The 13195-nt window shown below is 38.0% G+C and overlaps 1 protein-coding gene across 4 annotated transcripts in view; it reads left to right on the forward strand.

Annotated features, from left to right (window-relative positions):
• The window catches only part of CHRM3 (cholinergic receptor muscarinic 3), a 515790-nt gene that overhangs the window by 148697 nt on the left and 353898 nt on the right, over positions 1 to 13195 (forward strand). The window contains exons 1-2 of one of the 4 annotated variants that reach the window (XM_050770792.1): positions 8529 to 9099; positions 10389 to 10496. The exons of 1 other annotated variant lie outside the window; for it this stretch is intronic. The gene's annotated coding sequence lies outside the window, so the exon portion shown is untranslated. Of the gene's footprint in view, positions 1 to 8528; positions 9100 to 10388; positions 10497 to 13195 lie in introns of those variants that run through there. 2 more of the 4 variants (XM_050770781.1, XM_050770803.1) reach the window with 2 other exon arrangements.

Here is a 13195-nt window from a genome sequence, read left to right on the forward strand (position 1 = left end):
AACCCCGTCTCTACTAAAAAATACAAAAAACTAGCCGGGCGAGGTGGCAGGCGCCTGTAGTCCCAGCTACTCGGGAGGCTGAGGCGGGGGAGAATGGTGTAAACTCGGGCGGCGGAGCTTGCAGTGAGCTGAGATCCGGCCACTGCACTCCAGCTTGGGCGACAGAGCGAGACTCCGTCTCAAAAAAAAAAAAAAAAAAAAAAAAAAGATGCCTTTAGTTCCTATCTAGTATATTTTCAGTCCTTCCTATTTCCCTTTGTTCCTTTGAGCCCTGTGTTTTTAGCACCCCAGACCCACACTGAGTGTGGGTTCTGTCCTATGAAAATGCTCTTACACTCTTGTTAGTAAATTATTCGGGCTTCTGTGTTGCTCTTGAGTTTTGGTTAGGCCTAAGACATTTATTCCATGGGGAAGATTTTGTTTTTCCCTTATCCCTACATTTATTTCTATTTGGGGATCTCTTTTTGCACATTTCTGACCTGAAGCTGCTCTTGAAACTTCTGAAACTTGTTTCCTAAGATCAAGGAGACAACATCATGGAGGTCAGTGGCTATTAATGGGCACAGCCACAGGTTAGTCCGGAGCAAAGATAAGGGCTGCTAAAGAGGCCATTGACCTGGGATGTTGGATACAGGGTGTTGCAGTTTGATCCTGCACCATACCTTGAAGGCAGCCTGGCCTGGAATGGCTAATGAGGCTGAGGCAGGTTAGATATCATAAGCGTAATTAGATGAACAATGTGCATGTCTTTTTAACTGCAAGCTAGCTGAGGGTGTGAAAGGGTACTATTTAGACCCCATCATTATATTGCTAGCTCCTAGTCTAGGGAGGTATCTTAAATATGTTGACCCAAATTCCATCTGAATTCAGAGTCAAGGAAGCAGTGACAATGTTGAATTTATGTGGCTTATCTTCACGGTTTCAGGTTTGCTTAGGTTTGATTGATTACCTTCAGTTCTAACCTCAGCTTTGGTTTTTCAGTTCCCCCAAATGGACAGTGTCTTGAGGAGCATGTGACTTGAAGATCTTCCATTCTATAATTTACTTAGAAATCCTAGCTGGAGGACATGGTTACAAGTATTCTTCTGGCTACAGTCATCCTCCTCCTGTTGCAAACAATCTCTATGGAGATGAGAACATAATCGTAGTCATCCTTGATTGCTTACTGCAGTTATCTTTAACTCTGTCTTGACATTAAAGGAAGTGTTATCAATTCCAAAGACTAAGGACAAGTTTTAAAATGTGTAAATATTGTAATTCCAAAACATACCATAGACACAGACACGTGCATATCCAAGATATTAGTAAACCATTATCCACTCAAGGTAATTATGTGAGTTCTGAGTCACAAATCATTTCCCTTTAATACAAAACTAGGAAAATATCCAAAGACTAGTGAAGATAGCCATCTAAGTACCCGGGCTGGTAAATGTAAAACAAGGAAACCCTGGTTGTAATGTTTTTTATGTACTTTTGGCTGCCTGCCTTCTTACTGTATTTCCAGGAAAACCAAGGTCTTTTCAGATTTGAGAATCAGTTATGCACTGGCTTTTTGAGTACTTGAGAGTTATTATGCATCCTAGTGGATGGTTTAGAAGAGGTTGTAAGGGAACCATTTTCATTTCAATCTAAATGCATATTTTGCAACTGTTGATGTATTCTGATAGAAAGCTTCACATCCCAGAATGGATTCTATTAGGTTTTAAAATGATAATTAAATTTCATTTTCTTTTCTTTCTTTGGCTTCAGAGTTGACTGTTAAGTGTCACTTTTTTGGGCTTTATCTTTGGGTCTTCAGCATATTTTACATGCCTGAGGTATTCTTAGACTGATTGCCAACCTCTTTGCAGTTTCTTAAAAAAAAAAATACCCTTTTAACTGCTCCTCCAGTCTAGATGTCTCCTGGACTAGTGTCAATTGTTCTTTCTCTTTTCTCATGTGACTTAAATGGTACATCATCCTGTGTTAGGCTGTTCTTGCATTGCTATAAAGAAATACCTAAGACTGGGTAATTTATTAAGAAAAGAGGTTTAATTGGCTCCCGGTTCTGCAGGCTGTACAGGAAGCATAGCACTGGCATCTGCTTGACTTCTGGGGAAGCCTCAGGGAGATTTTTCTCATGGTAAAAGGCTAAGCAGGAGCAGGACCTTTACAAGGTGGGATCAAAGGGAGGTGCCACATACTTTAAACAGCCAGATTACTATTGGGGACCCCACCAAGCCATGAGGGATCCACCCCCATGACCCAAACCCCTCCTGCCAGGCCCCACCTGCAATGCTGGGGATTACATCTTAACGTGAAATTTGGAGGGGACCTCCAAACTCTATATCAGTCACTAATGAAGACCCCCTTCTACCAGTAACGTTCAGAATTGAATTCCATTTGTTCCCTAAATACTTACTTGATTGCTTTTATTTTAAAAATGTTTGGTCGAATAGCTCTCCAATACAGAATTTTGCTCATATGGCCACTTAACTCCGTTCCCAAAGTTCGTCCATCCGCATCCTAATTTCTTATGTGCAAAGGGCTTGTGATTACACTGAGTTCCGCAATTTACAGTTTCACTCCTGAAAATCATTCTTTTATTAATTAAAGAATCAGATTAAGATTTGATTTCCATCTTTTCCCACTCACTGGCTAATTTGGCTTTGAAATTCAGTCTATATGAGCCTTAACATCTATGAAATATGGATACTATTAACAATGATGGAAGAGTGTTAAAAGAAAATATGCATGTAAATCAGTCATAAGTGCTTGACTTGTGGGTAGACACATGAGCAGTGTTAATTATGATATTGCTCCAGCTGAAAAGGTTGAAAGGGCAGAAGAGAAAAAAAGAAGAAGGGAAGAGGGGAAGTAGCAGAAGAAAGGAAAAGAAGAAAGAGAAATGCAAGAGCATGTAATGGCTAAAATAATGAGATGGTAGCTTAGCCTTTTAGGAAGGTTTGCCAAGTATCACTTCCTTTAATTTACATAGTTCTCATCTTCCATGCAATTACAAAGTGTGATGAGAGTCTCTCTGAAATTTATTGTTTTCCTTTCCTTTCTTTTTCCCTCAGGAAGATGCCAATAGAAACTGCTTTTCAGTTTCTCTCTGCTGGCCCTTTGCCCTAACTTTTGACCTCCTCTCTGCATTAGCTAAACTCCACCTCACCCCTCTATCAAACAGCTTGACCACTTCTTCGCTATTGTGACAGCTCTGATTCATGAGAGGACTCTATCCCCTGCCGCCAAAGGGCTGTTTCAACCCGATTAGATAATGTTGGAGCTAGACTTAATTTAAATAGGTTTTGAAGCTGCTGTCTCTATTTTGTAAACTATATATTTTAAAAATCTACTGATTTTTGTCTAGTTAATTCAGCTGTCCTTACATAAACTTCATTTAAAAAGTCGTTGGAACATCAGCATAGCACATGTGGAATAAATATAGGAGTTAATTTTCAGTACAACTGGTCTTTAAAGTTTAATAGTCAATAAATATAAACACGAAATGACAGTTGCCTCATTACAAATGTAAACACATATATAAACCTACCCAGTAGCAATTTGAAACAAGCTTAGGAATCCACCTCCTACTTTTGTTATGCCTGAGCCTTTCTTCATCAAGGCTATCTTTCCCTTTGATTTATTAGTTCCTTCCTTACCACTGTGGCTATCAAATAAGGGCCCTAAAATAGTTATTTCTAATGAAAAATAACTTTAGGATTTTAGCAAAGAGAGAAAAAAGACTCTTCATATAACCCTTTCAATTAAAGAAAACTGAGCTACAATGTGCATTTTTATCCAGAATATCACCATTTGCCCCAGGCCCACCCAACCCTTGGTGTGCTTAAGACATGGCTCTGTCAGATGTAAAACTCTGGACATAACTGCTGTGGGGAAGAAAAGCCACCCACTCATGCCCAAGAAGCTGCTTCAGATTCCCTGATGATCAGGTTCAAGGTCATTTTTCTGTACCTTCTTTGTTAAAAGATGCTTTGATTACACAGAATTCTTTCAATTTTTTTTGGCCTTTGTTCTCTTATAATTCAGTGAGAATAAGAGAATGTCAGTTGCTTCAGCAGTTAGTGACACTGGTTAGAACTCCCTTCAGATGAAAGTCTGAGGCCCAGATGAGCTCTGAGCTGGATGTTCCCCAGTGGGGTTAGCCTTCCACAGCTCTCAGAGCACAAAGACGATTTTGAGTCTCAGCTGTCACTCTTATCAAATATTCTTACCCTTTTGCAGCAATTACTTTTGTCACTATTGCTATTACGGTTCTGCTAAAATCTCTCTTTCTCATATTTCTGTAAAGTCATGCACTGCATAATGATGTTTTGGTCAACGATGGACCACTTATACAAGAGTAGTCCTATAAGATTATAATACTGGGTTTTTTTTTTTTTTTTTTTTTTAGACAGGGTCTCACTCTGTTGTCCAGGCTGGAGTGCAGGGGCCATCTTGGCTCACTGCAGCCTCAACCTCCCAAGGCTCAGGTGATCCTCTTACCTCAGCCCCTGATTAAGTGGGACCATGCCCGGCTAATTTTGGCATCTTTTTTTAGTGGAGATAGGGTTTTGCTATGTTGCCCAAGCTGGTCTTAAATTCCTGGACTCAAGCAATCCACCTGCCTCAGTCTCCCAAAGTGCTGGGATTACAGTGTGAGCCACCGCACTGGCCTAATACCATATTTTTACTCTACCTTTTCTACGTTTTGATGTTTACATACACAGGTGTTTCCTATTGTATTCAGTACAGTGACATGCTATACAGATAGCCTTAGAAGCAATAGGGAGTATGATAGAGCCTATGTGTGTACAAGGTTATACCATCTTGGATTGTGTGAGTGCACTCTATGATGTTTAGATGACGAAGAAGTCACCTAATGATGCATTTCTCAGAATGTGTCTTCATTGTTAAGTGAGGCATGACTGTATAAGAAATAAATTTATTTTCAGCACGTGTTGACTACTTTATCTTAACAAAATGTTAACATAGTCTAGCCTTTACTACAGAAGTCGGCATCATAATATGTAGATTGCTTATGCTAATCGGGAAACGTTAAGGTAAACTATGTCTATTTTAAGTGAAGTAAGTGGTTTAAATGACTCCATTTCAAAGAAAACTTCACTTCAGTAATTCTTTTAAAAAATCTGCCTCTAAGTGTTTCCATTCCCAATAGTAAAATAAATAGACAAACAAACAGCTCTTACTAAAACAACAGTAATTTGCTATCTTGCACCAGAAGAAATGAGATTTCAAATGTGGAGAAGGTCTGGGATAGTAACACCACTTTTAGAAATTACACATTATGTTTGTTTTAACATAAATTTGAATTCAAGGAAATTTTCGTGCTCTCAAAGAAACTGAGGAACTTCAAATAAGTTACCTACAAACACACAGTCTCATTATTTTCAGCATACTAACTTCTAATTTTTATTAATTTACCATACACAATATTGCCTGTAATTTTAATTAACTAATACATGCCATTTTATATTCTGCATTTTACATACATTTACTTATATCAGTATAAATTCCACATTTCTTATAATAATAAAGTATTATATAAGTTTAGCAGTTTAACATTCCATAATGTTAAACTGTTCCCCTGTTGTTGTGTGATGGTGTTAATAACAGTAGTAACAACAGCTACCATTCATTAACTGTTCACACAATAAATACTATGTTAAAAGCATCATTTATCAAAGTAACGAAGAATCTTGATTTGTCATGTGGAAAGGCATAGATTTTAGAACTCGGTATATAACAAGTCCTTGAATAACTTTGTTTAATTCAACTTTATTTTCTTATAATTATAATATTGGCGGAAAAAAATGTTAGTTGGGGCCAATGTCTGTGTGGAGTTTGCACAAACTTCCCATGTCTGTGTGGGTTTTCTCCAGGTACTAAGGTGAGCAAGAACCTATCAACAATGTTATGTGAGGACTTACTGTACTAATATCTGTGTGACTTTAGTCAAGAAAAAAAATTCCCTATTTTTTTCTTCATCTTCAATATCTTCTTGTGAACACATACAAATAATAGCTGACTTAGAGGTTGTACCTCCCACTGAGCCTCACATGTAGTAGGTGTTCAAGAAATGAGGGAATATTGTTACTGGGAGCTGCCTAAAGTTGACTTACATCCATAAAATGAGATTTATTTCATTTTGTGTGTATTTCCAGATGGATCTCCAGGATAACTAAATTGTCAATGCCACCTGCAATATGCTATGTTCATTTTTTATTTTTATTTTTATTTTTTTTCTAGACAGAGTCTCACTCTGTCACCCAGGCTGGAGTGCAGTGGTGTGATTACCTCTCACGGCAACCTCCACCTCCCAGGCTCAGGTGATCCTTCCATCTCAGCCTCTCAAGTAGCTGGGACTACAGGTGTGCACCACCGTGCCAGGCTAATTTTTGTATTTTTTTGTAGAGATGGGGTTTCACCATGTTGCCCAGGGTGGTCTTGAACTCCTGGACTCAAGCAATCTGCCTGCCTTGGCCTCCTGAAGTGTTGGGATTTTAGGCATGAGCCACCATGCCAAGCCAATTTTTTATATACCAAATCCTCACCAAGGCTGCCTTTCTGTCATTCTTTCTTTACTTGTTCATTCTTCACTTCTTTCTCTCAACAAATATCAGAACGTGTTGCACACCTAGCTGTCTGGAAATCACTGCAATACTCCAGATTGTAACTGCTGTGAAGGAAATTCCTCTATTCAACAGGAATCAGAAGACCCTTGTGCAGTATAGGCAGTAGATAGGCAGAGAGGGCTGGTAGATAGGCAGAAGTATGTATGTGTGAGCATTTTTTAAAAAACTATGTCTGTCTTCCCCTGGAAATTATAATTAATCATCTTGATATTATACTATATCAGACAGAATGACCAAGATTTAACCTCCTGGGAAAGACAGATATACAAACAGATGATAATACAATATAATATTATTATATTATATACATTATGTACAAAATGTTATGGCAGTATATTTGTGCCTGAGGGACTAGGGGTTGGTAAGAATTAGCTTTTGAATTATTATTTTTTGAAATGAGTAGCAGTTTACCAGACAAATAGAAAGGCACCCCAAATAAGAAGATGTTGCCTACTCACAGAAAACAGAAGGAGCAAAGTAAAGTATGGAGCGTAGGAGAGAACTGAGTATCTGGCAGCCACTTCCTATAGCTGTAATAATTTTGGTTGGAGATTAGTATTAGAAGAGGAGGGAGAGAAAGCAAGCTAGGCAGTTAGGAAATCTCACGTACCTCCCATGAGACAGGCAGTATTCTAGACATCTTGTGCATATTTTGTCTTACGACTCTCAGAACAACTGTATTTTAGAGGTGGTGCCAGTGAGACTTCGAATATGAGGCCGGCTGTCCAAGGTCCTGTAGCAAGAATATATCAGAATTGGTGTTTAGAGCCAAGTCTTCCAGCTCAAAACCCACCTTCTCTTCACCTCTAAGATGCAATGGGGAAACCATTTAGGGATCTTCTCATTTATTTGGGCTTAACTAACTTCTCTGCTGGAAGATAAATCTTTGGGATTTTGTTCTCTGTTGTCTCAAAAACAGACATTCTACAAAATGTATTTTACTTTCCTTTGATGTTTTTCAAAAAGAAATGCCACCTCTCCGTGGAAGGATTATGTATGTAGCGGATTCTTCTCTATAACCTTCATGCTTTCTTCATTTTACATTTTTACCATTTATGCATCTTTGCTGTGCTCCACTCTTTGCCCTTACATGGGGGCAAATGGAGGATCTTTTAACTTTTTTAGAGTTCTTCTGTTTGCTGTTATCATGACCTTTCTTAGGCCTTCAGCAAGAAGACTGGTTGTCTCAGTTATCTGTCATTCTGAAGATTGGCACCTTTAGGGAGGGAGTCAGAGCTCTGGAGATTTCCTTGAAGAGAATGCCATTCTGGCACGTTGCAGAATGACACTATCCCGGTGGCCAGCTTTCTCCATCCATCCTCATTGCCCCAGCTTGTGCACCTGACATGAAGTGTGGCTGAGTCTGACCTCATTTCTTGTGCTTCCTACAGGGGAAATCCTGCTGTCCCCAAAGAAATACCCTGCCCTACTCAAGGCGGTTATTTAATTGCCCCTGAGGCTCATGATCTTCTGTAGGGCCAGGGGTTCGCAGCGTCTGCGTCCAATCTGCCCTAAAGCACCCCTCTTCCTGTCATATAATCTCCTCCAAATCAAGCATGAACAATTCTCTAGACCAGAAATCAGCAACCGATTTTTCTTCTTCTTCTTTTTTTTTTTTTTTTTTTTTTTGAGACAGAGTCTTGCTGGGTCGCCCAGGCTGGAGTGCAGCGGTGCAATCTCGGCTCACTGCAAGCTCCGCCTCCCGGGTTCACACCATTCTCCTGCATCAGCCTTCCGAGTAGCTGGGACTACAGGTGCCCGCCACCACGCCCGGCTAATTTTTTGTATTTTTGGTAGAGACGGGATTTCACCGTGTTAGCCAGGATGGTCTCGATTTCCTGACCTCGTGATCCGCCCGCCTCGGCCTCCCAAAGTGCCGGGATTACAGGCGTGAGCTACCGCGCCCGGCCCAGCAACCGATTTTTATAAGGGGTCAGATAGTACATATTTTAGGCTTTGTGGGTCATACTGTTTCTGTTACAACTACTCAACTCTGCCATGGTAACGTGAAAGCAGCCAGAGACAATATGTAAATGAATGGCTGTGGCTGTGTTCCAATAAAACTTTATTTATAGACTCTGATATTTGAATTTCAAATAATTCGCACAATTCTTTTAGTTTGTTCCAAACATTTAAAAATGTCAAAACCATTCTTAGCTCACAGGCTACACAAAAACTGGCAGCAGGGTTGCAGTTTGCCCACTCTTGCTCTGGGGAGATTGCTGTGGTGCTGCTTTTTCTGCAGAGTAAATTGGGATCTGACCACTAGAGTCTCCAAGCTGGCTGTTTTTCTGTAGCATCTCCAATCCAGAGCAGCTTTTCCTAGCTCCTAGTAATCATGCAGTTTCTGCCTATAGACTTCGACTTCAGTTTTCTCCTATATTCGTGCTGTCCTTCCCTCTGTGATCGGGGAAGGTGCGTAGGTGTAAGTCCTGTTAGGAAGCCGATACCTAATCTACAGGTAAAACATGGATTTTTTTTCTTTCTGGAAAATGTCTTTATTATTTAACCTTTTTCTATTTTTGAGAAATAGAATTCGATCTCTAAATGAATTAAATTAAACTGCTAACTAGTGTGTGATTTTTGGAATGAATATATTTGAACTTCATTCAAATGATATTTCAGATTATTCTTTTTCTTCTTGAGATTGTATTGCAAACAGAAAGATAACTTTGGCAAGTAAATTAAAGGATTGACAAAACAAAAGTGTGAATTAAGGCAAAAAATAGATGCCAATGCCTACTTTTGTTGTTGCTGTTCATTCATTCATTTACTCAGCACATATTTGTATGTGCCAGGCACTATATTTCAAAGTGAGATCTCACTTTATATCTATCTTGACATACAAAGATGAGTAGAATACTATGCTTGCATTTTAGAGAACTACATGAGAGACAGAGAACCAGTGAGATGTATCTTTATATATCAACTCAATAGCTGTTGGTCACATTGTAGGACGCATAGGGCACAACCAATCATTGAAAGAAGGGTTGCTCTGCATGGTCCACGTGATATGGTAAAGCAGCATGTTCTGTAGAGGGCAGAGTCCTGGGCCAGTTGCCTTACTCCCCTGAGTCTTTAAATCTGTAAAACGAGACGACTACATTGCAGATTTGTGGTGAAGACTAAATGGAAGTTCATATGCATGCATAGGGTAATGCTCAACACATAGGCCTTAAAAAATTCACATCACGGGATAAGTTTGGTTTTCTTATTGATAAGCATATGGCTTTCTAGAAATGTTACATTGAGTTACTAGTAAATTTACTTCTGAATCAGAGATATTTACTGACTATGTGGTATGTTCGCATGGCTATACTTCACATTGTGTACAAAACGGAGGTATTACCTGTTCTCACTTATAAGTAGGAGCCAGCCTATGGGTATACAAAGGCATCCGAGTGATAATAACGGACATTAGAGATTCAGAGGGTGGGAGGAGGGTAAGGGATAAAAACTACCTATTGGGTACAATGTACACTACTTAGGTGATGGATGCACTAAAATCCTAGACTTCACCACTGTGCAATTCACCTGTGTAACCAAAAACCATTTGTATTCTTAAAGCTAATGAAATAAAAACAACAACAACAGAGGTATGTAGGATAAGGTCTTTCTGTTGGGTTGCTTATCAAACATCTTTTTATTTTTATTATTATTATTATACTACAGATTAGAAAGATAATCTTATGCAAACCATATGAGATCATACTTATTGACCGATTTTGTCATCTTTTTGTGTCTGTTTAGATATGAACAGTAATGGCACATATTTTGGTTGTGAGTCACTCAGTGGACTGTGGATTGAATGAACTGTATCCATCCCCATCATGATGTACAACACCAGTCTCTTCACTAGTAGGTATTTTTAAACTAATATCATGTACACAGTTATATGTTGAGATTTTCAACAGAGTACCTATTTTTATAATGAAAAATGTGCAAAACACATGTATTTGTGTTGCTGGTATGAAATATGGCTAGATCTAGTCTATTTCTGTATCAACCAATTGTAAAATGAAGGAGCATGCTGAGCTGTATCTATTAGGTGTAAGTATACAAATATGATAATTATGTATACCTGTATAGGCAGAATTTAGAACTGTAGAATCTTCCCTCTTTTTTAATTGAATTAAAAAACATCACTGGACAGTTTCAATATCTTCTGGTTAATATTATATAGATCTGGTGCCAATGTAAGCTTAAACTTTTTACCTAGTTTATACTTTGAAGCAGTTTAATTTTATTATACAGGGTATTTGATGTGCTTCCACTTACCGATGCACCATACTAACAGTTGGTGCATGATATTTATGCTGTTATGGAAAGAAAGTTAAACTCAGTCAGAAGATGTTAATTTTATTTCGTCTCCAGCATTTCTCCTCATACTAGTCCCCTAATCTCTCGGCCTCAGTTTCATTTGAAAAATGATAGGAATTGCTTCTGCTTTACCTACTTCATAAGATTTCCTTTGAAGGTCCAAAGAGGTAACGGATGTGAAATTATTAGCTAACGCTCAAACTCTGTAAAAATAAATGGTGTTATCTGTGGTCAACTAACATCACAAGTAGGAAGCTGGAAAAAACTGTGACCATAATTGTCTCTTCAAATTGATTAATGCAGTCTACTATTTTATATGTTACTTACCTAAGAGATAAATGATAAAATCCTAATTAATTCTAATTTATGACCCAAATTCATTTTGTATATTTGAGAAAATTATGTTTAAATGATATATGAGGAAACATGTTTCTCACACACCCATGCACACAGCAATCCCCACCAACCATAAGGAATTTCTGCTGCTGCTTCCCTCCAGCGTGTTTACTCTTATTCGATTTTATCTATTAGGTCTTTACACATGAAGGAGAAAGATATATTAGATATTTCTTACGTGTACTTTAGTTTCAAGATACTAAGGAAACAATGGAGGAATTTGGTGAGATTGTAAATATTATTTAAATATAATATTTAAAACATTTGTTAACTGACATCTTTTTAACATCTTCTATGGCCGTTCTCTTTAGCTAGGAGAATACAGCTAGCCTGTTTAAAATGAACAACTGAAAATGTAATCTTAACAAATATATTCAGTAATATTGAGAAAGACTTTTCCACTAAATTTAAACAAGTTATATAACCAGGCTTATGCAATGAAACTGGTTTGCAAATTCTAATTCCTGAAATTAGATATGATTTTCACTAGAAGGGCAGTGGTCTGTTACATGAATAAAAGTTTTGCATATAAATGAAACAAAAATCTTAACAGGTGACATATTCACTAGCTAATATTGTAGCGTAGTGCTGAAGTATGCAGGATCTATAGTCAGACTGCCTGAGGTTGCAACCCAGTTCCACCATTTTGTAGCTTTGCAAAGTTGGACAAGTCATTTAATTTCTCTGCGCTTTAGTTTGCACATTTATAGAATGAGACTGATAAAAAGAGATCTATCTGATCGCATAGGCTTGTTGTATGGATTACATGAGTTAATATGGGCAAGTGTTTGGGAGCAGTGTGAGACTTACTAAGTTATCAGTCAGTTCCCTGGGGAGTGTGGGATTATCCTGATGAGCACAGATTTTAGAATCAGAAAGCCCTGGGTCAAAAGTCATTTATTAATTGTGAAGTTTTCAAAAGCCTCAATTTCTGAGAAATAAAATGGTAATGATTATGATATACTCCATACTGCCTTTGTTCAGATGGCTTAACACAGTATCCACACAAGGAATGGTAGCTATCACCTTTGTCAGACATTGTAAAGATATCATCACAAATCATTATATAGTATGATTTTAAAATAATGTAAATCAGAGAACTTCTGAATTTGAAAATGTCCTTGCCATGTGTTATATTTAAAGGACTTTTGTAAATGTGCTCAATTATAGGATTTATTTTGTTAGATTCAGAATTTCTAAAAAGATTAACAAATATTTAAATCAAACAACAAAATGCAAACATAGCTTGAATATGGAATACTGAAATGACCAAAAAAAAATGGCTTTATTAGGCCGATCAAGGAATATCAAATGAATGTTCAATTTATTTTGAATTTTGGACTGTCACCATGTTTAAAATTACTTTTTTTTTTTTGCAGGAGAGAAAGAGGGCAAAAAAGAAAGGAGGTATAAATGTAGAAAATGTTTCACAAAGCAATGGGGAGTAAGGGCTTGAACTTTCACTTTCATAATCATGAGTTCTATATCAGACGTACACTTGTTTTTATTATGAATCAACTTAAGATATTGTCCTTTGAGCTTACATTGGACAAAATTCAGTGGTTTTAGTGGGTGACATTTTCCAAATGAGTCATAGTTTGTTCCCAAGGTGGAAAGTACTGATAACTTGAGGCAATATTTAGAGTCAAGAGCATGAGCCCATGTTTTGTGTCCATCTCTCTAGTTGAGCCAGTTGCTGGGCTGACGTGTATCACTCAGACCAGAAAGCCAAGTGTTGTTCCCTCGCGTCCTCCTTATAAACCATCTAAAACAATGACAGCGTTTGGTTTGTCCAACTCTGTCCATCTCTGTACCCAGAAAATCTTTCACATGTAAATTTC

The sequence above is a fragment of the Macaca thibetana genome, chromosome 1 (genome assembly GCF_024542745.1).
Source record: "Macaca thibetana thibetana isolate TM-01 chromosome 1, ASM2454274v1, whole genome shotgun sequence".
NCBI lineage: Eukaryota > Metazoa > Chordata > Mammalia > Primates > Cercopithecidae > Macaca > Macaca thibetana.